The 27,170-nt window shown below is 51.5% G+C and overlaps 1 protein-coding gene across 1 annotated transcript in view; it reads right to left on the reverse strand.

Moving 5' to 3' along the window:
- Positions 1-26,758, reverse strand: part of PTP4A3 (protein tyrosine phosphatase type IVA, member 3) — a 45,075-nt gene extending 18,317 nt beyond the window's left edge. Inside the window, exon 1 of the mRNA XM_014965618.1 lies at positions 26,665-26,758. The gene's annotated coding sequence lies outside the window, so the exon portion shown is untranslated. The remainder of the gene's footprint in view (positions 1-26,664) is intronic.
- Between the last annotated feature and the right edge of the window lie 412 nt (positions 26,759-27,170).

Raw genomic sequence — 27,170 nt, forward strand, 5'->3', positions numbered from 1 at the left:
ATAGCGGGGAAAAAGTAATAGCAGGCTTCGGGGCTGGCTGCCTCCCAAATATGCCGAGGGTGCATCCCAGAGGGTTTTTTTTTGGTGGGGGGTGAAAGGCTTGGTTGTTTGAGGATGGCTGGTCCACAGGGAAGTCAGGCACCCCGAATACTAGGGGCCAGCTCCCCCCCCCGCCATCCTTCTGAGATTTCTTTTGGCCAGAGGAAAAAAAAAAATAAGCAATTCTGCCTCTGGTGGGGTATTTCCAGGCTTCCTGCCTTGCCCAAGAGGAATAAAAAAATATCCCAAAGCAGCATCCTCACCCCAAAACACACAAAGGGGGGCAAGCTGACCCCAGTGGTGTCCCCCCCCCGGCAACTGCCAAGGCCACGTGCCTCTCTCACCCCGAATTTCTGGCACGGCTGAACACCTGCTCACCTTTTCTTGTGGTTTCTCGCAGCCATTTCAAGCAAATTTAATACTTGTGGCAGGTGTTTGAACGGTAAAATGCAGAATTACCAGGAGTGTGGGCAGCAGCAGCCCCCCCTGAGAAGGGCCCAGGGGGGCTGTCATGACCTCCCCTCCGAGTTTCAGCTTCAGCCTGTGCTGGGGAAAGCTGTTTTTGGGAGAGGAGCAGCCTGTGTTTAGTTTTTCCACAGCATTCCCCAGCAATCGGTGTTTTGGTCCCTGGTCTTCAACCGCCCCATTTTCCACCAGACCTGAACTTTGCTATTTGGCATGTCCCTGCTCGGTGGTGGCACCCTGATGTGAAGATGTCTCTGCGCTGTCTGGTCCTACCTCCTCGCCAAGCCAACGGCAGCCCTGACCAAAGGGCATCGACAGCCCTTCCTGCGTCATCAGCGCGTCTTGCACAACCCCCAACACCAACCGGCCGCAGTGGCTTTGATGGACATTTGTTGACGAAGAAGGGGGCTCCAGGGGACTCAATCTACCCAACAGGTGGATTTCAACCTTCAGATAGTGCTGAAAGAACACCCTGCTCCACAACATGCTGGGGATGGAAAGACGGGAGAGAATAAAACATGCTCTGTGATAAACCCCATGGAAAAGTCTTCCCTGGTGGCATCAAGCTATATCCAGCATTGACCAGAGAAGCCAAGCTCTGGAGAAAGGCAGCTATTCCAAGTCAACGGCACCAGGTTGAGATAGGGTTTGCAAGTCCTTGAGCTTCCTTCACCATTCAGACCCCATGCTCTCAGGGGTTGTCCTCCCAAACCATCTTACCCTTGCTCCCCAGAATTGAGTCTACCCATTTCACCCCATGGAAACAGGTTGACACATACTGTGACCAACTGCTGGTGGGCGGCAACACCACTGGCCCTCTCCATTGCAGTGGGCACTGAAGCACTTTTGAAGGCAGCCACCAGCCCATGGGGACAGTGCTGCATGGAAAACCCTTGGATGGCTCCTCCTTATCCTCACCAGCCCTGACTGCTGACACCTCCCAGCAGAAACCACAGCCCTTCCAGGGCTGTCCCCTTTCCAGCAGGATGGAACAGAGATGCTGCATGCAGGTAATAAATGCCCCTCCAGAGCTACTAATAATATGGAGAGACACTGGGGGAAATGTGATGGGTGTCAGCCAGGATTATTAAAAGCCACGAAGCAAGTGAAGGGAGGTGGGAAGATGCCCTGCTCCAGCGTGGGATGCTGCAAGGTCCAACCGTGCCCAGACATGCTGCAGACCCCCATCACGCCAAGCTCCTGGCTTATCCCATCAAGCCCAGGTCCTGCAGAGAAGGTTTTCCATGCAAACCCCTTCCAGAAACCTCCGTATCTCCAGCAAAATGCCCATGGCACAGCTCCCTGGTTGTGGTGGGACACACAGCTCTGTGAAGGCAACACATCAGCAAAGCTCTGGGGATAAAAGCGGGGTACCTCCGAGCTGCTGGTTTGGGATGCAGGACCATGGGTACGGTCTGATCCTGTCCCCTCTCCTACCTGCCCCTGGCCACCGCCAGCAGCAGGGACAAAACCCTTTGGTCTGAGCCGCTGCTGCTCTTGCACAAGAACCCAGTGCCAAGGGACGCTGTGCCGGCGGGCGCCGAGAGGCCTCCCCCACCCACGAGAGCTTGCAGAGCAAATAAAGGTGGTTTTCTTGCAAATAGGAGATCAAAGGGGACGAAACGCCCAAAGTTACAGCTGTTCTCGCTGGCGGGACTCAGCGTTGCCCCTCATCCTCGTCCCAATTTACACCCCATCAAGATGGGAGACAGGGGGACAGACTGGAAGGGAGGATTAAGCATCACTTTGGAGGAGGAAACTTGAGCCAGTGCAAAGACTTTTTTCCCTTGTCCTGTAGTGACAGGGTCTTAGTTACCTTTAAACTAAGAGGGTAAATTTAGATTGGACATAAGGAAGAAATTCTTTATGATGAAGGTGATGAGACACTGGCCCAGGTTGCCCAGAGAAGCTGTGGCTGCCACATCCCTGGAGGTGTTGAAGGCCAGGCTGGATGGGGCTTTGAGCAACCTGCTCTAGTGGAAGGTGTCCCTGCCCGTGGTCATTTCCATCCCAGACCATTCTCTGATTCTATGACTGCCCAGTGGCCAGGGTGGTCAGGTGGCACCGCAGCCCTTCCATGAGGCTCTCCATGCCAGCATCCTCCCAGCTCACCTCTTCATCGAACGGATTCCAAACTGGATTCAAGATTTGCCAAGGGATTAAAAATCCTTGCTGGAACAGGACTCTCTGAGCTTTAGGAAAATGTGCTGAAAACCCCTTTTGCAACAGGACCAGAGTCCTACAAAGCTGCAGCTCAGGATATGGTCTTGGGCTGCAAAAATCCTCTGTTCGAATCAAGTTGGTCTCCCTCCAGATTGCAAACCAGAAGCAGAAAGTTGGCCACCGGTGCTTCAGATGAGCACGTTTTAAATCCCATCCTCACTTGCAACCAATGGTGCTCTGTCATGCCAAGGCTGCTCCTGGCTACTCTTTGAGGCAAAACCGGCTAAAAATGGAATTGACAGCAAACTAGAGGGATCTGGGAGGTTCTTGTCACTTTAATGAACCATCTTTCAATACATAAGATGAAGAGAGCTGTCTAATCATATTCCTGTCACTCACAGGAAGGATTTCCAGCAGTGGCTTTACAAAAGCCAGCAAACGCCCTGGCATCTCAGAAGGAGAAACTGCAACGATTTGCATGAGCAAAAAGCCTGATCCAAGTAGATGTCAGAGCTGCCATGGGATGCTGCTACTTGCTCCTCTCCCCATCCCAGCAGGAAAAGCAAGGAGAAGGTCATGCAGCACAGCCCAGCCAGCTCCGATGGACCGTGCCCAGGTGATCCTGGACAGCGTTTAAGAAGGACAACATCCTCAGGGGAATGGCATAAAGAGAAGAGAAGCCAGGATTCACAGAATGGTTTAGATTGGAAAGGACCTTAAAGGTCATCTAGTTCCAACCCCCTGCCCTGGGCAGGGACACCTCCCACCAGCCCAGGTTGCTCCAAGCCCCATCCAGCCTGGCCTTGAACCCCTCTAGGGATGGGGCAGCCACAGCTTCTCTTGGCAGCCTGTTCCAGTGTCTCACCACCCTCACAGTAAAGAATTTCTTCCTAATATCTAATCTAAATCTTCCCTCTTTCGCTTTAAAACCGTTACTCCTCATCCCGTAGCTACACTCCCTGATAAAGAGTCCCTCCTCATCACCCTGTATTCCCTTCAGGGTCCATAAGGTCACCCCAGAGCCTTCTCTTCTCCAAGCTGAACAACCCCAATTCTCTCAGCCTGTCCTCACAGCAGAGGTGCTTCAGCCCTTGGATCATCTTTGTGGTCCTCCTCTGGCCTCACTCCAACAGGTCCATGTCATTCTTACATTGGGGGTCCCAGAGCTGGACGCAGTACTCCAGGTGGGGTCTCCTGAGAGTGGAGTAGAGGACCAGATTCCACCCCCTCTCCCCACTGGCCACCCTGCTGGGGATGCAGCCCAGGATGAGGGTGGCTTTCTGGGCTGTGAGCACATGTTGCCAGCTCATGTTGACCTTCTCATCCACCAACATCCCCAAGTCCTTCTCCACGGGGCTGCTTTCAATCCATTCTTAGCCCAGCCTGCATTTGCACCTGGGATTGCCATGACCCAAGTGGAAGACCTTGCACTTGGCCTTGTTGAACTTCATGAGGTTTGCACGGGCCCACCTCTCAAGGTCCCTCTAGATGGCATCCCTTCCCTCCAGCATGTCAATGACACCACACAGCTTGGTGTCATCGGCAAAGCACCAAACCACTTCACGAGGTTTGCACGGGTCCACCTCTCAAGCCTGTCCAGGTCCCTCTAGATGGCATCCCTTCCCTCCAGCATGTCAATGACACCACACAGCTTGGTGTCATCGGCAAACTCGCCCAGGGTGTTCTCAGTCTCAAGGTTTACACCCAGGAATCCAATTGCCAAGCATCACATGAACATTGCATCAAGTGGGGGACACCATATCCCATGGGAATGGTGCACCCAGAAAAACCAAATCTAACAGTGGGACGTTGCAACACAAAAGGACAACGTGGAGGTGAAGCAGTCATCACACAGTGCTTTTCAGGCTGGAGGAGACCATAGCCAGCAACGCCACGCTGCTTCTCCCCGAAACGCCAAAAGGTTTGCAAGAGGGTGTCTGGCTGCTCAAGAAATGCCCAGAAACGCTCGCTCATGAGCATACTTTGGCTTTGACTTTCTTTCATCAGGATATTTGCATAAATCTGGTGCTGCCTTTAGGGAAATGCAAATTCCCTGCAGGAGGGGAAGCGTTTGAAGGCGCTGGTGGCTCAGACGCGTCGGGCAGGGAAGCAACGCTTTTATCACCTGAAAATAAAACACAAGGCTCAGATGTGGAGCCTCCCCACCCTGCTCAGCAGGAAAACTTCCTTAGCTCCTCCGGCCGGATCCAGCAGGGATGGGACAGGCAGGACGCGGCGTTTCATCCCTGCTCGGCACATCCTCCCCGGCCCCGGGGATACGCTTTAATGGCCTGGAGACACGCAAGCTCCTCCAGCTCCTGGATGGTTTCAGAGGTGTTTTGACACCCTGGCGTGGGTGGCATTTCCCAGCCACCCTTGCTGCGCTGGAGCAGGCTCTAACCAAGCTGAAAGCCAATGAATTTCCCGGGATAAATTAAGCCACAGCCCTAAATTCATCACTTATGATGAAGCCAGCAGCCAGCTACTGATGGTAGGAAATGTTTTTTGGGGATGCAGGTGCTTGTGCTCTGCCTCTGTGTGGGTAGGAAAGGCAAAGGAAGTGAATGAAAAAGAAACCCAAATAACAAGCAAAAAGCCAAAGCTGTTGTGCAGGGAGAAGTTCTGGGCTCCCCAGTTCAAGGAGGACAGGGAACTACAGGAGAGAGGGTCCAGTGGAGGCTACAAAGATGATCGAGGGACTGAAGCATCTCTCTGATGAGGAAAGGCTGAGGGACCTGGGGCTCTTCACCCTGGAGAAGACTTAGAAAGGACCTCATCAATGCTGAACAATATCTAAAGGGCGGGTGTCAAGAGTATGGGGCCAGACTCTTAGAGAGGGTGTGGAGTCTCCTTCTCTGGAGATCTTCCAAACCCGCCTGGATGGGTTCCTGTCCAGCCTGTTCTGGGTGACCCCGCTTTGGCAGGGGGTTGGATCTCCAAAGGTCCCTTCCAACCCATTCCAATCCATTCTGGGATTCTGTGATAGGCTCTTCATACAAGACCCAAAGGTGAGGCAAACCCATGAAGCCTCAGCCCAACCAACCCAGTGATGCTCCAACCATCTCATTGGAGGCTCCTGGAGGCCGAGTCATTGCACCGGCCTCTGAAAAACCAGTGGGACCAGCCCTGCCTCATCACGGGGCATCACAAACACAAGGCACTACTCCCACAATAACACTGGTGGCATGGGCCACGAGCAAAATGGGACCATGCCTAAAATCCAGGCTGCCCCGTCACCGTCCTTTCTCCTCTCCATTCCCTCTGCACTCACCAGGCACCACAGATCCCTTTTCTTGGACTCCTCGCTCGGCGGTGCTGGGTGCTCCTCCACATACGGGCTCTACAGGAGATCCATGGGACCTACCCTGGGTGCTCCTGGTCTGCCAAAACCAGAGGTTGTCAGGAGTGACTCGGCCGAGCGGGTTAAATACTTAATACTTCCTTTGAGATCCAGCCAGAAGAGGCCAGGGTGGTCTCAGCCTCTCCACTCCCAGGGGCACACAGGATGGTTTCAGCCTGGGAAGGGAGGCAGACAGCTATTCCCAATCCTGCCTGTCACGGGTGCACCCTGGGGAGGGTTTTTCTCCATCTCTTTTTCATGCCGCTTCCTGAAGAGCCGGGCTGCAGCAAACAGAAAACGCAACGTCGAGGAAAACCCACAGAGACCTTGCAGAAGTGCAGAAATACCCAGTGCTGACTTAGAGCTGGATCAATTCCCCCATTATAAGCTCCCGTGGTACGGAGGAGCAGCTAAATGAGGGCATTCCTATTAATATATCCGTCTCCACGCCGAAATTTGTACTATTTTAACTATCTTAGCACAAAAAAACACACTGTGGTGCCCTACAGGAGCTGTGCGGAGAGTTCTCCCAGCAGGCAGCAGAAAGGACGCTTTGCTGTTTAACAAATAATTTAAATTTGGCATTACACATGACAACCGGCAGCAAAACCAGCCCAGGGATGGGCTGTCCCACCATGGTTCAGCCCGAGGGCCACCAAAAATGTCCCCTCCAGATATAGGCCATGGGGGTCATCTGCTCCAGGACCAAGTTTTACTCCCCCTTGGTTTTACTCAGCCTTAACTGGTACGAAAGCATCAAGACCAGTGATTGATGCTGATTGATTGATGATGACCAAGTGGTTGATGGTCACCTTGGTGAGGCCACGCAGGAGCTGATCTCACCTTTAATTATTAAATAAAAAAATACAAAAAAAGAAGAAAAAAGCCTATTTTCAGATGGATGTGTTCCCACCCCGTGTCCCAGCAGACGGGCAGCTGGGCTGGCGTGGCTCCACGGGCAGCACGGGGACAGGGACGGGCGGCCAAGGGCTGCTAATTGAGCGCTGTAATTAAACGCCGAGGCACGGCGTGAAACTCTGCTGCACGTTCCCAGGCGGGAATTTCCCTGGCGTTTTCTTTTATCAGCTGGTCGATGTAACACTTCCCACCCCCTTTCCAGATCTACCCGTAAGTGTCGTTCGTCAAGCAGATGGAGCACATCCTCTCCGCCATCATCAGCACGCCCTGGGCAGGCACTTAGTAGAAACACAGTAGGACTTCCCCCAAGCTCTATCCATGTCTTGCATTTGCTCCACCCCATGGTGGCACCCCAAAGACTTGAGACATCACCAAGAGGCTTCCTGGCAGGGTTTGGAAACACCAACCCAGTTCTCCTGTGAAGCTGGACCTGCATTTGGATGGATGCACCCATGAAGCCTTCACCCAACCCAACCACAAAGGGGCACCTGCTCCAAATCTGCTCCCAGGAGACCAGTACAGCCCACAGGTCTTGGACTGGGGTAAGACTAAGATTTTGGTTAATGCCTATGATTAACTCTGAGCTCACCCACTTTGCCAGCACAACGCCACTGTCACAGGCATCGCTGTCTCCAACACTGGTGATGGCCACCAACCCCTCACCAGAAGCACCATCCTACTGGCCTGTGGCCACAGCCCCAAGGACAAGGCTGATTCCCAGCCACTGGGACCACAGGGGCATCCCTTTGATGCCAGGGCAGCGATAAAACCCTGGTCCTTGACCCGTGCGCTTCAATAAAGCAAACAAGAGCTCAATGAGATCTCAGCTAACTTTAGTAGATGCCAATTTTAGCAGCTCGCGGGAGGAACTGCTGCCCAGCTGTGGGCATGACGCCTCTTCTGCATTTCATCCCTCTCACAGCTTCAGGCATATATTCTGATTTTTTTTTTTAGCGCCTGAAGACAGCTTTGGGGAATATATAGCAATTTTTAAAGTAACAGAGGAAAAAAAAAAAAAAAAAAGAAGCATTTTAAGAGGATGTGGGGGAAAAAAAGCCTTATTCTGAAAGAGCACCCACCAAAAAAACTGCAGTAATGAGATTTGATGGCAAAAACTGCACCCACGTGCAGGACGCCCCAGCTGGGGGCTTGTTATCTCGGGGGAAAGGAGTAAGTTTAGGTGGCTGTGTCATTTGCAGAGCTTATTGCACATTTGCCATCACTCAGATGGGCTTAAAGGATGGTATTTTTTTCAACTGTCATTTCTGGAAGTGATTTATCATGCCCCTACACTTTAGCAAAAAGCCATGGGATGAGGGATGCTCCAGAGCAGCTCAGGGATCCACAGCAAGATATGTTCATGTGAGATTAATCCAGCTTTAAATCACCAGATTTTAAGTCAAACTTTTAGTCTCCAAATCACGCCTTTTTTCAACGAGTTCATTTTCAGGAAGCTGCCCTATACACTCGCCTCAAGAAATGTTTCTCTCTGGCTGGTGTCCACCAGATCAGATAGTTGGGAGTTTATAAGTTCATAACTTGAACCCAAGTCAGAAAGTTTCGCCTTTCATTTTCCAGAGCTGATTCACGGCCAGCCTGGCCCGAAACGTGGGGCTCGCTTCAAACTCGCTGCCGTTTCAGAGTTCATTTGCAGTTTAGAGCCATGTTCTGCTCCTGCCCAACATCTCCCACCTTCTTGTCCCAGCTCAGCCCTGGCACTTTCCAGCACGGCTTGTACCTGCGCTCCCCAACGCCTGCGTGGACCCACCTTGTTGACCTCGATCGAGAGAAATGCCCCTGGATTTTGCTTCTTGGATAGAAATTCAGAGGGATGTCAAACAAGGATTTTGGTCCTGGGGCTAGATATTGTGGGCTGCCCCCTGCCTGAGTGATCACCCTCCACGCCAAGTGTGGGCAGCAGAGCCAGGGCACACCACCTCCCACTTTTATTTTTATCTCTAAAGTGGGCATTTGAGCCTTTTCCAAACGGAGCTTTTTCTCCTCCACTACACCAATACAAGGACTCGAGGCTTCCTCAATCTCACTGTAAGACTGGCTGTGTTTCTCCTCTGCAAAGTCAACAAGAAGAGCAGCCAGCTTTTTGGCTCCCTCGGAAACTCTGCGGTCCAAGAAAATCAGACGAAACATTTGAATACGCTCAAGCTCGCTCGTCAACAGTCTGATTTCTGAGGGACCTGACCCTGCGTTCAGGCTGACCGACGCTGCACCGACAGCAATATTTTTGGGTCCTGTGTGAAATACTCCTGCAACAGCCCCCGCTGCCAAGTCTTGCAAAAGTTCCCAGGGCTGAGGGGCTGCCGCGGGATGTGAGGAAGGAGCATCCATCGCAGGGTTCATGTGAGTTGCTGAAACATCTCAGGTCACTGGGGAAGGGCCAAAAGCGGGGAGAGACATTCACCACTTAAATACAACCCAGTAAAAGCACCAAAATATGACTGCCTGACATTTCACATCCCCTGTCACAGAAAGGGTGAGGTTGGAAGGGACCACCTCCAACCGATGAAGCATCACCATGGGCATCTCACCATTGATGCCTTCGCACCTTCATGGACACCCTGCAGAAGAGACAAGGCACCACATTCACGGAATCACAGAATTGTCAGAGTTGGAAGGGACCTTCTAGAGATCATCTAGTCCAACTCCCCTGCTCAAGCAGGATTGCCCAGAGCACATCACTCAGGATGGCATCCAGGCAGGTCTTGAAAAGCTCCAGAGAAGGGGACTCCACACCCTCCCTGGGTTCCCATTCATGTATCCCAACATGCCTTGATGGACAGATGAGATTCTCGGTCCTGGCTACTTGGATTGTGCTCCTCTCAGGAAATTTAGCATCTAAAGTACATGTCTAGTGTTAAAGGATATAATTTCCTCTTCTCTTTGCCCTGCCCAAGGTTACCAAAGGACACGGACCCACACAAAGGGCATCCCAGCCCATCCTGCAGACGCAGACCTCCTTGCGCAGATGCCCCCTCTCAGCTCCAAGCATCACCAAACTCCTCCTGTGGGGTCCTTCATGTGATGGGAAAAGCACCCCTCAACCCCAAAACGCTGTCATCACCCCGAATTCTCCATGAAGTCTTGTCCGCAAAGCCCGTCTGAGGCGCGGTGCCCGGTCACGGCCCGGGGACGAGGCATCCGGCCGAACCCGCAAGGTGGAAAGTTCAAGTGGTTGCTGTTTATTTGGCTTTGCAGAGAGCAGTCGCCCAGCCTGAACGTAGGCCAAGCACCTTCCCATCGCAGGAAGCGCCGTGGGAGTCTTTAAATAACCACCAGTGGTCAGGGCTTTGGTTTACAGCTCTGCTGGATGGAAAACCACCCCTCACACAACATCTGCTTCAGCTCTCTCCTAGGTATAAAAGGCATCTGCTTACCGCCCTACCCCCTAGGTCTCTATCTCCACACCCACCAGGCCCACGTGCTTCATGGAAGCTTGCTAGAAGCAGAAAATAATCTCCCAGCATAAGCATAAAAACACATATGGGCTTTTCCTCCCTTGTGCAAGATGAATTGCATGTCCTATAGTCAAAGCTTTGCTTTGCTTTTGTGTAAATTAGCAGCTCCTTGGGGCTCTCCTCACCCTCCCTGTCCTGCTGTTAAGGTCAGAGAATCATAGAATTGTCTAGGTTGGAAGGGATCTCTAAGATCATCAAGACCCATCAACCTAACACTGCCAAAACCACCACTAAACCATGTCCCTCAGCACCACGTCCACCCATCCTTTAAATACCTCCAGGGATGATGACTCCACCACTTCCCTGGGCAGCCTGTTCCAATGTTTGATAACCCTTTTGGTCTAGAAATTTTTCTTCATATCCAATCTAAACCTTCCCTTGTGCAACGTGAGGCTATTTCCTCTTGTCCTATTGCTTGTCCATATTGAACTCCTCACCATACTTCCAACATCCACCTGCAGCTTTTCTTCACCACTATAAAGTGCTCCTCACTTTCCTGCCACCAGGCTGCCAGTGCGTAGGGTTAAAACCAAGAACAAAGAATAAAGTCTTTCCCCAAGAAGAAGCAGAAAATGCCAAGATCCCCCCAAAAGGCTTTCTCATGTATTTCCCTGGGGGATTTGAAGCCAGAAACCTTGCCAAGGCTGGGGCTGAAAGGGTCACCCAACAAATCCTTCTTTACCGATGGAAAGTTCCCAAACGCTGTTTGCTGGGAAGCCTGGCTAGTTTGGGATTTTTGGCAACATAGACGCTCTGGGGAATAGAAATGAGTTTTTTTACCTATAGCTGTCATTAACAGATTAACCTAAAATGACGGCTGGCAAGAGGAAGCTCCGTAAACAAGCAAAATAGCTTTTTACAGTCAGAAAACAAGACCTTGCCCTGACCTCCTCTTGGGCAGATTCACTGGCGCGCAACAAACCAGTATTTTATTCTAAATAGCACTTGTAAAAAGTAAAAAAAGGCTGCTTCCTTGACACTTAAGTCAGGTAAGGACACAGCGGGCTATTCTGCCTTATAAATAAGCCTGCTCTTGTATACACATGCGTTTTAAAATAAGCTTATGAAATGTAAACACACAAGACTTTACAAAAAATAATTCAGCTTCACTGAAACCATTTAATGGGGGCTGAGCCAGGCTTCCTTCACCATCTCAGAGGTCTGCGCAGGGGACGCTAACTTAGACCCAAAAACCCCCTTTAGAGACAGATATAACACTCTCACAAACGTGCGATTTCACCTTTAATTTTTGCATTCCCTGGCAGGGCTGACTAAAAAAAAAGAATAAAAAATGCAAAAAGGATTGAAATACGGTATTTTTCCTAATGACCCATCCCTGGGGCTGCATTTTTGCCTTGGTTTCAAAGCATGAGGTTACAGGAAGGAGAGGTTGGGGTGGGAAGAGTTCCTTCCAACCCATAGGTACGTGAGCATGTTCCATGCTGCCCACCCTCTTTGCACTGCTGAGATGGGTGATTTTTCTATTTGTCCCTCTATTTGTCCCTACGCTTCAGGAGAGGAGCCAACCATTAAGAAATCTGGGCTGTAAAAATAAACCCTGGTCTTGGCTTCGAAGGGGCAGGTGCAAGGGGAGAAACTATTTTTAACCCTTATTTCACAAGAGGGGAATGCCGGGACCCCTCTGCGCAGGGCTTGCCTGAGTTTAGAAGATTTATTTGGAGGTGGTGGTGGTGGTGGGGTCTGACGGGTGGTTAATCCTGGTGCTGGGGGATCAGACATCAAAGCATTCCTGGATCTGCTGGGGAAAGGGGAAAGGCATCAGACGGCGGCTCTGGCTCTTCCCTGTGCGGCTGCTCGGATAACAGGCGGCACAGACCTGATGTCTACAGCTCTCCATAACCCAGGAAAGCTGTCAAGATGTCTGAGCAAGTTCCTGGGGCTGGATCTTCCCACTTGATTTGCTGGGCTTCCATCCTGCCGCAAGCACAAGCCACGTAAACCATGAGAAGAGGAGCTGGGGATGCCCAGTGGAAAATAATACGACCCCAGTGGAGACCCATCGCTGCCACCAGCCAGAGAAGGTGTGAGTGACTTTCTTCCACACTAGGAAGACCCAGACAAGCATCCTTTAGGGTTTGGACTTCACTCCCTCCCTAACTAATGGAAAGGGTAGTTGCCATGTATGTGGAGCAAACCAACATCTGGAGGTATCTCGCCATCCCTTATCCTAACTATGGTAGGAGCACGGGGCAGTCACCTCCTTAATTTAAGAGATAAGGTAGGATAACTCCCAGCCTTGGTGTGCTTCCATCAATTGCACTGGAAATAGGTTCTTTTGATCTGTTTTTGCTGAGACCGTTCTTATGCCTTAGGACCTTTCCAACCACCCCTTGGCACCATGGTGTTAACCAAAGTCCTAGCCATGAGGTGGAGGAGAGCAACCTTGAAGAACCAGAGCTTTGGTAGGATCCTACCAGCTGAAGGAGACAGGCTCAAGGAGCACACCTCAACAATGGAGATGGCAGAGAGCTGTATGAGTAGTTTTACCTCGAGCTTGACTGAGTATTGGTTTGGGGGGATAATTAGAATAAAAGCTAGAAAACCAATTTGCACTGAAGGCTGCTTAAAGTCTTCTGCCATTTGCTGGGGACACTTTGTTCCCCTGTGGCAGGAACACACTGGTAAATGGAATGGTCTGGCCATCAGAGAATGATCACCAAGAAGTCAAACAGCTGGTCCATCAGTCCCAGGGGAGATTCAGGAAGGACCAGCTTCCTTGACAGAGGAGGCTGTCAAGACAGAGATTTCAGGAATTTGCCCATCATGAGTAGAATATCAAGTGCTGACAAGTCAGGCAAGCTGCAAGATAAGCTCCCGGCGAGCTCACGAGACCAGCAGCTGATGTCCCTGTGTCCATCCCGGGATCCATGGTAGAAGGTTTTCCTACCGCAGACTGAGAATGGTTCAAACATCTTGTGAGCAGTGATCCAAGAGTTAACATCCCACCTTGGAGATGAAGGAGGATTTGGCAGGACCTGAAATCTCATAAAGGGTGGCTAAGGTTAACATTGTCAAAGGCTGGGGCTTAAGACCTTTCCATCCAAGGAACCAAATGGCCCCAGGCAGGCAGACCCATGGGATTTCTGGGTATACCACATAAAACTCCAACCTCATTAAAGCTCCGAAGACCATAGAATCCAGCTCCTGACCTTCTCCAGAGCAGAAAATGACAAAACGTTTCCTGTTATTTATAGCAGCTGGAGAGCCTGATGGGAAAACCCCACTTGTGAAACGTGGGCTGCTTGCCATGGTCGCTCTGCAGAGAACGGTCAAGCTGCTCCGAATTCCTGCCCGATGGACTGCTCCACCCCTGCGGCCACTTCACCTTTGGCAGGGCCACGCCGAGAGGCTGCACGAGAGGAACAGGCGTATGGATCTTGCTCTTGTTGGCTCTCCCAAGTCATGTTTGCATGTCCCCAACACAAGAAAGGACATGGACCTGTTGGAGTGAATCCAGAGGAAGCCATGAAGATGATCCAAGGGAGCACCTCCGCTGTGAGGACAGGCTGAGAGAGTTGGGGTTGTTCAGCCTGGAGAAGAGAAGGCTCTGGGGAGATCTTATAGGCCTTTCCAGTACCTAGAGGGCTACTGGAGAGATGGGGAGGGACTCTTGATCAGGGAGTGGAGTGATAGGATGAAGCGTAATGGTTTTAAACTGAAAGAGGGGAGATTTAGGTTACATACTAAGAAGAAATTCTTTCCTGTGGGGATGGTGAGACACCAGCACAGGCTGCCCAGAGAAGCTGTGGCTGCCCCATCCCTGGAGGTGTTCAAGGCCAGGCTGGATGGAGCTTTGAGCAACCTGGTCTGGTGGGAGGTGTTGGAACTAGATGATCCTTAAGGTCCATTCCAACTTGAACCATTCTATGATGATTCTATGAATTCAGCAAGCCCGAGCATCCCAGGAGAGAGGGCTTCAGCTGTGGAGCTACCAGGGACCTGGCAGGTCTTGAGGAGGACCTTTCAACCATGTCAGACATCACCTCAATGTGGCTGACCTTACCTTGGAGGTGTTTGTCACCCTTTCAGGGAAACTTGAGAAGGCGGCACAGCCCTTTTGCCCGCCTCCACCTGGTGCTACCCACCTCCTCAAAGCATGGTGGGACAGGCGCTGGCATGTTTCTTTGCTGGCAGCCCAATTTCCACCACCCTGGCACGCACCGGAGGTGCTTTCCAGCGCACTTAGTCACGCAGATGCAGCAAACCTGGCAGCCCAAGGCAAGTTCTTCCTTCAACGGGATGGGCTTCGCCGCCGGCTTGTTGGGTGAAGAGCCTCCCAGCACCGGCCTGGCTCTCGAAACGAGCGTTTGCTGTCACGCTGTCGAGGAGGATTCCCACAGCTTCTGTCTTGGGCCGGCGCCAGGGCGGGTTTTTCTGCTCATTTCCAGGCCGAGGGAAGCAAGCTGTTCATCACACGCTGCCGCGAGAGGCTGTGAAGGAACCTTCAGCCATGACAGGAGCAGCCGGCGCTGGAGCTTGCCAGGCTCAGCTGCCAGGACAGCAGCTCTTTGGTGGAAATGCTGCGATGTACCACCAGACCATGAACCGACCACTGCCCTGCCACAGTCTAAAATAAGCCACCGGGCTAGGGGAACAACAGGCAGACCACATCTCCCCTGCCAACGCAGTGGTCAACGTCTGCTGAGATTGACGACCCTGCTGGGAGCAGCACAGGTCACACCCTTGAACTTCACCTTCACCATGAAGCTGTTGTTCCTTCCCAGCCAATTCAGCTTGTGAGCAGAAACCTGAATCTAGGGACCCAGAAGTCTCCTTATATTCATAACAGAACAGTTTGGGTTGGAAAGGGTCTTTAAAGGCCATCTAGTCCAACCCCCCTGTGCAATGAGCATGGACGTCTTCAACCAAATCAACACAGACTCTTTCAGGTCACCCTAAAGGAGTCACCTGGTGCCTGGCTTCTTGGGAGGCTTCTCTCATCCTTGTCTGGCTGCCACAGCTCCACTGTTGGCGAATCCCCATGCTCCCATGGCCACTGTGGGAGACTAAGATCCCTACACACCACATCCTGAGCAACAAAACCCCAAACCATGGCCAAGACCCTAGGTGCATCTCCAAAGAAACCAGGCAGATCTTCTCCCAGGGAGATCTTGGCCCTTGTGATAGACAAGCTCCTTCTAAATACCCCCAGGCGGTTTGCCTGCAACTCCAATTAATAACACCATATTTTGTCAACAAAGTCAGGTCAGCAGCAATTCATAGACTTCACGCTGGTTAACCTTTTTCCACCAAACAAGCCCAGGGATATTTTGACTCCCTGCCCTTGAGAAGTTTATTTGCGTAGGACCCGTCCATTTACCAACTTCTGGCACTGAAAAGACGCACAAGGAGCGTAACCGCTTTCTAATAACTGGGGAAAGGCTTTATGGATGTGGCCGGGGCTCCCCAGCGCTGGAGTCAGAAAAGCAGAGACCTGCCAAAGCTGTCTGAAAGAGTCCAAGAGGCTTGTCAGTAGCTCGGGAGAGAAACCAGGGTGAGCGCAACGGCCCAGCCATCAACCCCTGATTGCAACAAGATCTTCTGCAGAGAACTTGTAAGAGTTCTTCTTGCTGGAGGCAAAACATGCTGACTGGGGTCACAGAGCCCCAAAAGAAGAGCCAACGGAGAAGTCACATCAGAGAAAGCCACCCCTACTTTCAGCTTTTTCCATGTCCCATCACCCAGGAGATGACCGAACACTAAACCAGTTCAAGCTTCCCCAGTGCCCTCCACTGCCCAGGACCACATCTCATCATCTGATGCTCCCACCTTTTTGAAGCAACAGCGGGTGCAAAGAACGAGGCCAAGAAAATGGACTATCTTAACCTTTGCTGGCAAGGATTTCGTGCCTTACAGAAGCAAGAAGATGAAGAAAGATTTCTTCCAAGATCTTCATCCCAAGACGCGTGGGATGCACCTTTCACCGTGCGCTGCCGCAGCTCACAGATGTTTCTGCTCCAGGCAGCCCAGAAACCTTCACCAGGATTCAAAAAGGGTTGGGAAAAAAGGGATTTAACTGAGACTCCTGGGCTCTCCTGGAAAATGATTTACAGATGCTGCAACTGGCTGGCGTGCTCTTCACCCAGACAGAACAAGCATCTGGCAGGCCCATTATTCCTGCCTTGCGTTGGAGGGTGTGTCCTGGAGATTTATTGTCCAGATAGAAAAGTGACTGAGCTCTGTCCCAGGAGCACGGTAGAGGGAAAAGCAAAGAAGTTCTCCATGAAAGAGCCTGCTTATCACAACGGCAATTATTTGCACATGAAGGGGAGGCCAGGAGGGCAATGGCACCCCAGGGTGACATAGGGGCTGGCTCCAGTAGGTGCTGCCAGCTGGAGGAGGGTGTCTGGTGTGGTGGGGGAATAGCCCTCCTGGAAAGGGGCAGAGAAAGCTGTGCCTTTTAACAGCAGTTGGGATATTTTCTCCGGCGCATTCCTCTCCCTCCAGTAATCTCGTGGGAGCGTGGAAAGATGGGTTGTGAAACCCAGTTCCTCCCTGCTGGCAGCCCCGTGGGGACTCCAGTGGCCAGAGCAGCCTGACATGGGGGACAGACAGGCGTCCATCACATTGCAAACGCCCAGACACTGATAATTAAACTGGGTGGTGAGGAGAAAGCCTTTCCCACCACATACCTCCTTCCCTGGCCTGGCTTGTCCCTGGAGTAGGGGTGGACTTGGGCAGAGCTTCTCAGACTGGGGCAAAGGATAGCAGCACACTCAGCGTGATGCAATATTTACCTCTTCCTGAGATTTGGGTGAGGGCATGCATTTTGCATCACTTCGGGTTGTATTTGCTCAGGGATAGAAAGTTAAATCCTCCAGATTTTGGAGTAAACCCCAGTTCAGTAGCTGGGAGAAAAGGCCGAAAGGGGGATGCACTGGGCCTGGAGGAGCCACCCAGGAGCAAGTGGGATCTTGACATCTCCATCCATCCCACCGATGGCCAGCGGTTGGTCAGGATGCTGATCACAGAATCATCTAGGCTGGAAGAGACCCTCGGGATCATCGAGTCCAACCATCTACCCTAAAGTTCTCCCCTACACCATATCCCCCAACACCACATCTAAACGGTTCTTAAACACGTCCAGGGATGGTGACTCAACCACCTCCCTGGGCAGCCTATTCCAATGCCCGACCACTCTCTCTGTGAAGAATTGTTTCCTAATGTCCAGTCTAAACCTACCCTGGCGCGGCTTGAAGCCATTACCCCTTGTCCTATCATCTGTAACTTGGGAGAAGAGACCGATCCCCGCCTCTCTACACCCTCCTTTCAGGTAGTTGTAGAGCGCGATAAGGTCTCCCCTCAGCCTCCTCTTCCCCAGACTGAACAACCCCAGCTCCCTCAGCCTCTCCTCATAAGACTTACCTTCCAGACCCCTCACAAGCTTCGTTGCCCTTCTCTGGACCCGCTCCAGCACCTCAATGTCTTTTTTATGGTAGGGGGCCCAAAACTGGACACAGTACTCGAGGTGGTGTCTCACCAGTGCCGAGTACAGGGGGACGATCACCTCTCGGGGCCTACTCGCCACACTGTTCCTGATACAGGCCAGGATGCTGTTGGCCTTCTTGGCCACCTGGGCACACTGCTGGCTCATGTTCAGCCGACAGGTGACCAATACTCCCAGGTCCTTTTCTGTCAGGCAGCTCCAGCCACTCTGCCCCCAGCCTGTAGCGCTGCAGGGGGTTGTTGTGACCCAAGTGCAGGACCCGGCACTTGGCCTTATTGAACCTCATTCCGTTGGTCTCAGCCCATCCATCCAACCTGTCCAGATCCCTCTGCAAAGCCTCTCTCCCCTCCAGCAGATCAACACTCCCACTCAATTTAGTGTCGTCTGCAAGTTTGCTGAGGGTGCACTCGATCCCCTTGTCCAGATCATTGATAAAGATGTTAAAGAGAACAGGTCCCAGTACCGAGCCCTGTGGGACACCACTCGTGACCGGCCGCCAACTGGATTTGACTCCATTCACCACCACTCTCTAGGCCCGGCCTCCAGCCAGTTTTTAACCCAGTGGAGAGTCCTCCCATCTAAGTCACGGGCAGCCAGTTTCTCCAGAAGAATACTGTGGGAGATGGTATCAAAGGCCTTGCTAAAGTCTAGGTAAATAACATCCACAGCCTTTCCTTCATCCAGCAAGCAGGTCACAGCCACACGCCGGGCTGAGCCGTGCGCGCCCCCATGACGTGCCTTCGCCCGCCTCTGCTTTCAATTAAAGCCACTAATAATTTTAGCAAGGAAACCCTGAACCAAGCGCATCCTGCGGCAGGCTTGCTAACGCCTGCCAGATGTTCTGCTCCTGGCAGGTGCTGGGGTGGCCACAAGCGTGCAGGTGGCTTTGCTGGGGGAAACTAAGACAAAAAAAATAAAGTTATGGGTCACTGCCATCAAACCAAGTCTTCCAGGCTCAGGAAAACTGAACCGAGCCGGTCCTGGATGCTCTGCAGACTGGGCTGGGGTGAGGCCCCGGGGCTGTAATGGTTTTATTTAGGGCGTGCAATAACCTTTGGCTCCCATTGTATTTGCGTTTGCCAGAAAGACAGTTGGTCTGGCTGGATTAAAGGCAGCGGTAATTACATGCCAGTGCCTCCTCTGCAGCGAGGAGGGGCAAAACGGAAAAAGAAAAACTGGGGTGTCCAACTTCCCCGCTCGCTGCTTCGTGCGGAGATGGCCCCTCGCCCTCCGTGCTCAGCTTTGGGAAGTTACTGACGAGGCAGTCTGAAAAGGAGGAGCAATGTGGAAATCGCTCCCGGTGTCAAAAGGCATTTTGTAAGCAACCAGCTGTATCCCCTGAAGGACACCCTCCGCCTTGCCCAGCCATGGGCCCGGCGAGCAGCCTTCCCCATCTCCCCAAACGCAGGCACAAAATTCAGACCAGATGCTCCAAAACGCCTGGTCCAAGACGTGCCCTTTCATTTGGTAATTGCTGCTTCTGAGGGAGAGGACCTCAAGTGGTCCTCAAATGCTCTGAACAAACCAGACACTGATTTTTGTCCTTTTTGGGCTTCGGAGCATCTTTGGCTTTAGCATCTGAGCCACCATCCTGCTCCCCATCCTTTCTCCCCAGCAGCTAATGGGCAGCCTCAGCCTCCTTGCCAGCATTGGCACCCCTGGGGCTGGTTTATAGCCACCTACTTGCCACCAGCCACGCACAATCCCATTGCAAGGGATGCCACAACACCACTGAGATGGGCACCCCTGCTCCCCCAGTGCCAGCCACGGACGGTGCAGGAAAACCAGCCTGGGGTGTGCAAAAATGAGGTGCAAAAGGGAAAACGAAGATGTTCTTTGCAATAATGGCAGTGATTAACACCTCCACGTAAAATTACAAGGAGAGGAAATCCCCCCATCCATTTATGCTCCGCCCCCCCCTCTAGTTTTAACTTACGCAAGCCTGAATTTAATTGAGGTACATTTGCACTGAGGATTTCCTCTCATCCTCTTCAGCCACTGCGTTTCTAGCTTTGACAAATAAACAGCCAGTCCTCAAACCTCGGGCTCTTTATTGCTTGTGGTTCCTTCCCCCTTCATTTCTACGAAAATGAGTAAGAGGAGCAGAAGGTTGCAAAACATGCACTGACCACCCCTGGCTCTAAATACAGCGAGAAATCAAATAAACGGGGAGAGAGGAAGGAGGAAGACTGACTGCAGGGAGTAAATGCCCAGCTGCACCCACCACAAGTGCTGGAAGCTGTGGATGATGGTTTAGGTGATGAGAAAACCCCACGCAAAAAGCAAAACCAGTGATACCACCGATAAGCACAGGGTGCGATGAGCTTCTCTGGAGCTGCAGCTGCAAAAGAGCCCATGGGCTGCTCAGAAAAAACTCAGGGTGGAAAGCTTAGAATCACAGAATGGTTCAGGTTGGAAGGGACCTTCAAGATCATCCAGTTCCAACCCCCCTGCCATGGGCAGGGACACCTCCCACCAGACCAGGTTGCTCCAAGCCCCATCCAGCCTGGCCTTGAACCCCTCACAGGGATAGGGCAGCCACAGCTTCTCTGGCCAACCTGTTCCAGTGTCTCACCATCCTCACAGTAAAGATTTCTTCCTCATATCTAATCTAAATCTCCCCTCTTTCAGTGTAAAACCATTACCCCTTGTCCTATCACTACACTCCCTGATAAAAAGTCCCTCCCTTGATGTGATGGACTAAACAACCACCACCTGGAGAAAAGGAGCTTGGGGTTCAAAAAATAAAAAAGAAAAATCACTTAACATGGAAAGATGTGATGAGGTCTGCTGGTTTCTCCCCAGGATCTGCTGCTGATCCTTGGCACTGGATTGGCATCGCTCTCCCCGACAGCGGAGCCGAGCGTCAGGGGCAACTGCATTGTACCAGCCCAGCAGCTTCACTGGAAATGGTGAGAGATGAGAATAATCCTGCTAATTAACCGCAGAGCCCAGCTCCTCCTCGACGATGCCAATTTACGCGCGGCTTAATGAGGGCGCGGCACGACGGAAGGACTCCGCAGGGGAATACAAAATCCTGCCTCAAATGGACACACACTGATGCAGTTTAGATTAAGCAGCATGAAAAAAAAAAAGAAAAAGCAAACAAAAATAGGTTCCTAACTAAAGGAAAACTTGGAGGAATTAAGGAGCTGGTGAGTGATGGCACCTGGAGCATCCTTCTTTCCATCAAAGGTAATGGCTGGGCTCCAGTTGTCAAGAAGAAGGCAGGAGTCCAAACTGGGAAGGGCAAACCGGTGTCCCAGCATCACCAGGAACAATCACAGAGCTTCCCAAGAAAGTGCAAAAAAGGCATCCAAGTGCAAATAAAACGGGCAACGAAGAAGTTGAATGTGGCAGGGAAAAGAACGGAGGTGGGAGGGGGTGGAAATGAGACCGCGAGGTGAGAAATTACCACTTTTGGGGGAGTGCAAGCAAGCACCTTGCAGCTCTTCCTACACCCAAAGAGGCTCCCAGCCATCACCCTGAGCGCCAACTTCTGCAAGGTCTCCCGCATGAAGCCTCCAACCCCTCTTTGGCAGGGTTTTAAATCAAAAACTACTGAATCCTGTATGGTCCAGAACACGCTAAAGGGCGGTGAGGAGCCGCGTGCGTATTTTGCTCTGATGAACTTAAGTGCTGTAAATCCACTTCAGCCTTGGAGCAAAGCGCCTGGCACTGCCGTGCACAGGAAACTTCTGCTTCAGAAGACCAGGGCTGAGATTAGCACGAGATTAACACGGCCGGGAGCACGAGCGGTCCTGCTGCTACCTGAGGTTGCCAACCCAAAGGAGAGGGAAGGGCATTACTGAAGGCTACAATAGGGGAAAAAAAAAAAAAAAGAAGAACCAACCCTCATCTTCCACCCAAATGGCTTTTGCATTGCAAAAGAGGATGAAATGAAATTCTAATGAAATGAGATGACGGCTTCAAATTGGAGAGGATGGTCAGGGTGCTCCTTCTGCAGGTTGGGATCATCCCTGGTGAGGATGTGGAGAGGAATCATGGTGGATTTTCCTCTGTAAATGGGAGGATGAGCTGCAGATGTGAGTTGCTGTGGGGCTATTGCCACCCCAGGGATGGAGCAAGGCTGGGCTGGATGGGGCTTTGAGCAACCTGGTCTAGTGGGAGGTGTCCCTGCCCACGGCATGATCTAGATGATCTTTAAGGTCCCTTCCAACTTCAACCATACTACGATAGGGGAAGCCTTGATGCCCTTACTCCTCCCTCCATCCATTCGCAACCAGGAAAAATGGGCTTATTTAGGTTGGCAGACCCACGGTGCTCGGCAGAGCCTGCCAGAGGATAAATACCAGAGCAGGGAAAAGAGCCATCTGAGCTAAAAGCCAGCGCGGGTACAAGAAGAACGAGGCCAAATGGGTACGAGTCATCCACAAATAAATTGAAGCTGGAAAGGAGAGCAGTTTGTATCCGTGTGAGCAGTAAGGCTCCGGCAGCGGCTTTCCCGGAGGACTTGCCAGGGTCAAACGGCTCATTAGTTTTAAGAAGGAAGCTGGCAGGGGCTTTGCATCGTGGCTGCCTGTAACAGTGGGGAGGATCAGCCTCCAAGACCAGCCAAAAAAAAAAAAAAAATTAAATTAAATTAAATTGGTGGGCTGGCTTCGGTGGGATGTGGGTCTTCTGCTCCAGCCCGCATCCCACCCTGCTGCCCTACCTGCACCGGTGCGGTACGGAGGGATGCAAACCACATCCACTGCCTCTTGGAGAGAAGGAAGCTGCAGAGGAGAAAAATAAAAAGCCACGGTTCCCATTTTTCCAGCTGACAGGAGCTTAAAACACCGGCTGGGATTTGGGCTCGGGGCCCTCCGCGTAATTCCACTGGGCTTGTCTCTAGGGCTCTGCCCCCCAAGGACCCTACCAGTGTTTTGGGTTTAATAGCAGGGGGAATCAGACCTACTTGTCAAACGTGTTGCAAACGCCGTGTACCGGGGGGGGGGAAGCTTGAAGAACAAGTCCCCTTTTTATAGCCAGCGCGTTGTATGCTGGCAGCCAGCCTGCAAATTAGAAGGAATTCAGAGAGAAGCAACAACAATAACAACAACAACAAAAAAAAGCCTAAGGGGCTGGAGGGATTAGTTTTGGAGGAATAAAAAAGGGAAAAAAAAAAAAAAGAACTAAGTGTGTGGTCTGCTGGATGCGACTTTGGGCTGGGATTGGACCCACTCTTGCCCCACGCACAACAAATCTCCCTCTGCCATTTGCAGGTTTTCCTACCTGGCCTTAAGATGTGTTTTCTCCTGCCTCAGGAGATGGTTCCACCATGTCCACGCAGGAAAAAAAAAAAAAAAAAATTAAAAATTTACATATGTGGCAGAAAGTTAATGAAGAAGCTGCCAGAGCAAAGCACAGCCCACGAACAAAATGGGTTTGAACCACAGCAATGAAGGGTGCGCGGGGAGGAAACCCCTGCTGTAATGGGGTTTCTAGGGTGGTTTTAGCCCAAACTGGCTCATTTCATTCCCAAGCCCTTTGAAGGTGCACGATCCCTGCCTGGATGTGGCCCTGCTGTCAGCATCCCCACTATCAGGGCACCGAGAGGGGCAGGAGGGCACCCGGATCATGAGTTTGATCACCAGCCCTCAGCCTGGTCACGCTTGCAGTGATGGCAGGGCCCCGGAGAGGGGACTTGGGCAGGAGCCCAGCACTGTCCTTGCAAGGAAAGGCTTGGCTGTCCCCATCTTGGGGCACCCGGGCCTATGGGGACACCCCTGTGACCAACAAGTTGTACCCCCCCACTGTGGATGCATCACCCCATCGAGCATCAGCGCAGGGGCATCCAGAGCCTTTTGGGGTGGGGACGTGGGGATGAGACAAATTGTCCTCTCTGTTGACCAAAATCCCTGTTTTTCTGCCCATCACGTAAGCAAGCAGGAGGCTGTAAACTGGCACCGACGGGGTGCAAATAAGGAGGGGACACAGAGGCTGGGAAGCCAGGCTGGAAGCCTCCCCTTAAATGCCCCCTAACGCCACCTTAAAAAATAATGAACTGGGGGCAGCAAAGGTTACTGGTTTGGTATGAGAATTTTCATGAGCATGAGAAAAAAAAAGTAAAAAAAAGACCACATTGCTCCAAAGTATTTTTTTTTTCTCTTAAAAAAAGAAAAAAGCAAGCTTCAGGGGCTCTGGGAGAGCAAGGCTCGCTGCAAAGTTTGTTTTGTGTTGTGCCCACGTTACCAAGCAGAGCCGGCCGAGGAATGCACGGCGAGGGGCGCCTGGCCCCCGGGGAAGAGCTGGTGGCCAGGTAGGAGGCCACGGTGAGGGTCGCCGAGCCCCAGGCATCGCCTGCATCCCAGGAACCCTGCTCAGCGACCCACCTTCCCAGTTTAAGGCAAGCTTTGCTTCCAGCAGCACTCCGCTCCTGATGGTTGGGTCGCACACGCAGCTAGTGAATAAACATAATATATACATTAAGAGAAAAAAAAAAAAAAAAACTAAAAAAACCCAAAAAAAAGTGTTTTCTAGAGGTTGGGATAATCAGGGCAATTCCCCCAGCGCCTTCCCCCACTGTGCCAGGGCGCAGCGCGGTAGCCGGCAGCTCCCAAACCCTTCTCCGGAAAAGTTCAAACCCTCAAATACTTGGAATTGCTCTTTGAGGGAATTTATTTTAAAGCCGCTTTAACGGCAGCTGGGAATTACCAGGGAGGCACTTTGCTCTGCAGTTTCCCAGCTGCTGACCCCGTTCGCATGAAGCGGGCCCCGGAGCGGCCGCTCAACTTGGGAGCATGTGCTGAGATGGCACCCAAACCTTCCCCATCACCCCAGGTTGCAGGAGTGGGATGGAGAGGGCTCCAGTGCATGGCAGAAGAAGCAAGAAAAATTAACTCCTGCACCCAGCAGCTGGGATGTGGTGGGATTATTTAAGACCTTGTTCCCATGAGGGATGAAAATCGCACTCAACCGCGTTGCTTCTTCCCTGGAGGAAGAGTAGAGTTGGGAGGTTGTGACCCTCCAAAAAAACCCAAGCCAACGTCCCAACGTACTGGTGGCACGTGGCATTTTAAGATGCATTTTGTTCTTAAAAAATGAAAAAAAAAAAAACCCAGGGATTATTAGGGCAATTCTGCAACTAAGTGCAAGCAGGACTGCAAGCAACAGGTCCTGTTTGAAGACTGGAAGATGCCACCACCACCAGAGCTGTGGTTGTTCCTCTTGCAAAACCTCCGTGCCCACCTGCCCACCCCATTGCCCTGAGAGGGTTATGGAGCCCTTCTCTGCTCCACACTTACGTGGGGACACCTTGGTCACCCCCAGCCAGGCTATCTGCCTTAAACCCTTGAGATGAGGTGGTAGACCTGGGAGAGTGAAGGTAGGTGGGATGGGACTGGTGGTGGGTAGAGGCAGCCCCATGCCCAACCGCTGCCAGATGCCAACCCACCTGCACCATACAGACAGCCAGCAGCCACCAAGTCACCTGCAGCAAAGGGGACCCCCCCTCAAAAACCCACAGGCAAAGGTTGGGCTGATAACCATCAGCCCCCCACATCGCAGCGCTGGTGGCCCCACACCAGCTTTCTTCTCCCTGCTGTCATGCTCGAAAGACACTTGTGGAAAAACACAGCAGAAAGGAGAGGGTTTGAGTGGCACGTTGGCGAAGGAAGAGGTCGGGGAGGGGAGAAAACAACTTGGCAAGGAGGGAAGGGCTGAAGGACACAGGCGTTTCCATTTCGGTGCGTAAGTCCCAAGGGTGCCGCTCGGGGCGTTTATTGACCAACTCGCCCGCTCTCGACAAGCTGGCCTTGCAAACCATGGCACGGAGGGACACTATTTCTGGTCAAGGCGGGTTCAACGGTGACGTTTTATTAACCCTATCATCAACCAGAGACAGGCACAGGACTCAGAACACACACAGTCAACAGCCCTCCTGGAGAGGGCTCCGGCTCTGCAGGTACCACACCTGTGTTGTCACCCCAACTTTAGGATAAAAAAAGCCATCAGGGCAAAGAAAAGGGAAAAAATAAAAAAGCAAAGTCCAGGCAAGCAGGTACAGTCTGCTTAAAAAAAAATAAAATATATATATATATATATATATAAAAAAATCAAGATGTGTACCCTTGACTCTGGCAATGCAGGAGATACAGAGGGTTGAGTTGCTTCTCTCGGTATTGGAAGGAAAAAAAAAATCATTGTCATAATAAAATAAAATAAAAAATAAATAAAATAAATAAAATAAATAAAATAAATAAAATAAATAAAATAAATAAAATAAATAAAATAAATAAAAATCAGATGGAGCCAGGTCAGGTTCATTAAGGGTGAAAGGCAATGGTTTGACTCCAAACCCAGCTGCTCTCCCCAGCCTGAAAGGTTGCATCGATAGGATCTTCCCCAGCACAAGTCTGTGCGGGAACTCGTCATTCCCCCCCCTCCTTTTCCCTTTTCCCTGCAACACGATAACACGCCACATCGCCCCCAGCTCCCAAGTTAAACATCTTATTAACTGCAGTGACGTAAAAGAGGAAATCGCCGAGAACTATCGCAAAGACGAGAGGGAACACATTTCCCATCGATGGGCTACGATACCGCTGCAGAGATTTGCACATAGAGCAAAAAATATATATATATATATTTAAAAAAAAAAGCATTCAGCCCTCCTTTCCCCCCCTCAGCCCCATCCTCTAATCACTCGATGTCATGGGAAACTAAACCTGACATCCAAACAGTCCAGATAGGAGAGACTCACAGTAAAAATATTGTTAAGATTAAAAAAAAAAAACACAAAACAACCCAACAAAACCAACCCGCAAACTTGCCTTTCAGGAAACCATTTGGATACAGACCCTGCGCAGCTGCAGCCACCCTCTGTGTCGTATTCATCCCCCCTCCTTCGGCTCAGAGATGGGGCAGGGTGGGGAAGAAAAGGGGAAAGAATATAAAAGGGGACTGAAAAAAAAAAAAAAAGAAGAAGAAAAGCGGCGATATTGCAGCTGATGAGCCGCGAGAGGCTGTTGGCAAAGTGGTCCAGCAATGGTCTGAGATTCAGACGGTCACGTGAGGATCCTGTCTGCAGCTCCCGCGCAGCCCCGGCTCAGCGTTTCTCCAACTGCTCACGCAAGCAATTCCCCCCTTCGACACCTCCCACCCCACACTCTCACCCATTTCCCAGCCCGTGCCCCATCCCACCAACAGTATTTTTATTTTTTTTTCCACAAGGTGACCGAGGGCTTCACGCCACAAAAGTGGATTTTTTTTTATTTTTTTTATTTTTTTGCCATGCGAGCACAGGCAGAAAAGCAGCGCTAAGCTGCAAAACCACCCCTCCTTTTTAGTTTTTTTTTTTTTTCCG

This window comes from Calidris pugnax, unplaced genomic scaffold (assembly GCF_001431845.1).
Source record: "Calidris pugnax isolate Ruff unplaced genomic scaffold, ASM143184v1 scaffold41, whole genome shotgun sequence".
NCBI lineage: Eukaryota > Metazoa > Chordata > Aves > Charadriiformes > Scolopacidae > Calidris > Calidris pugnax.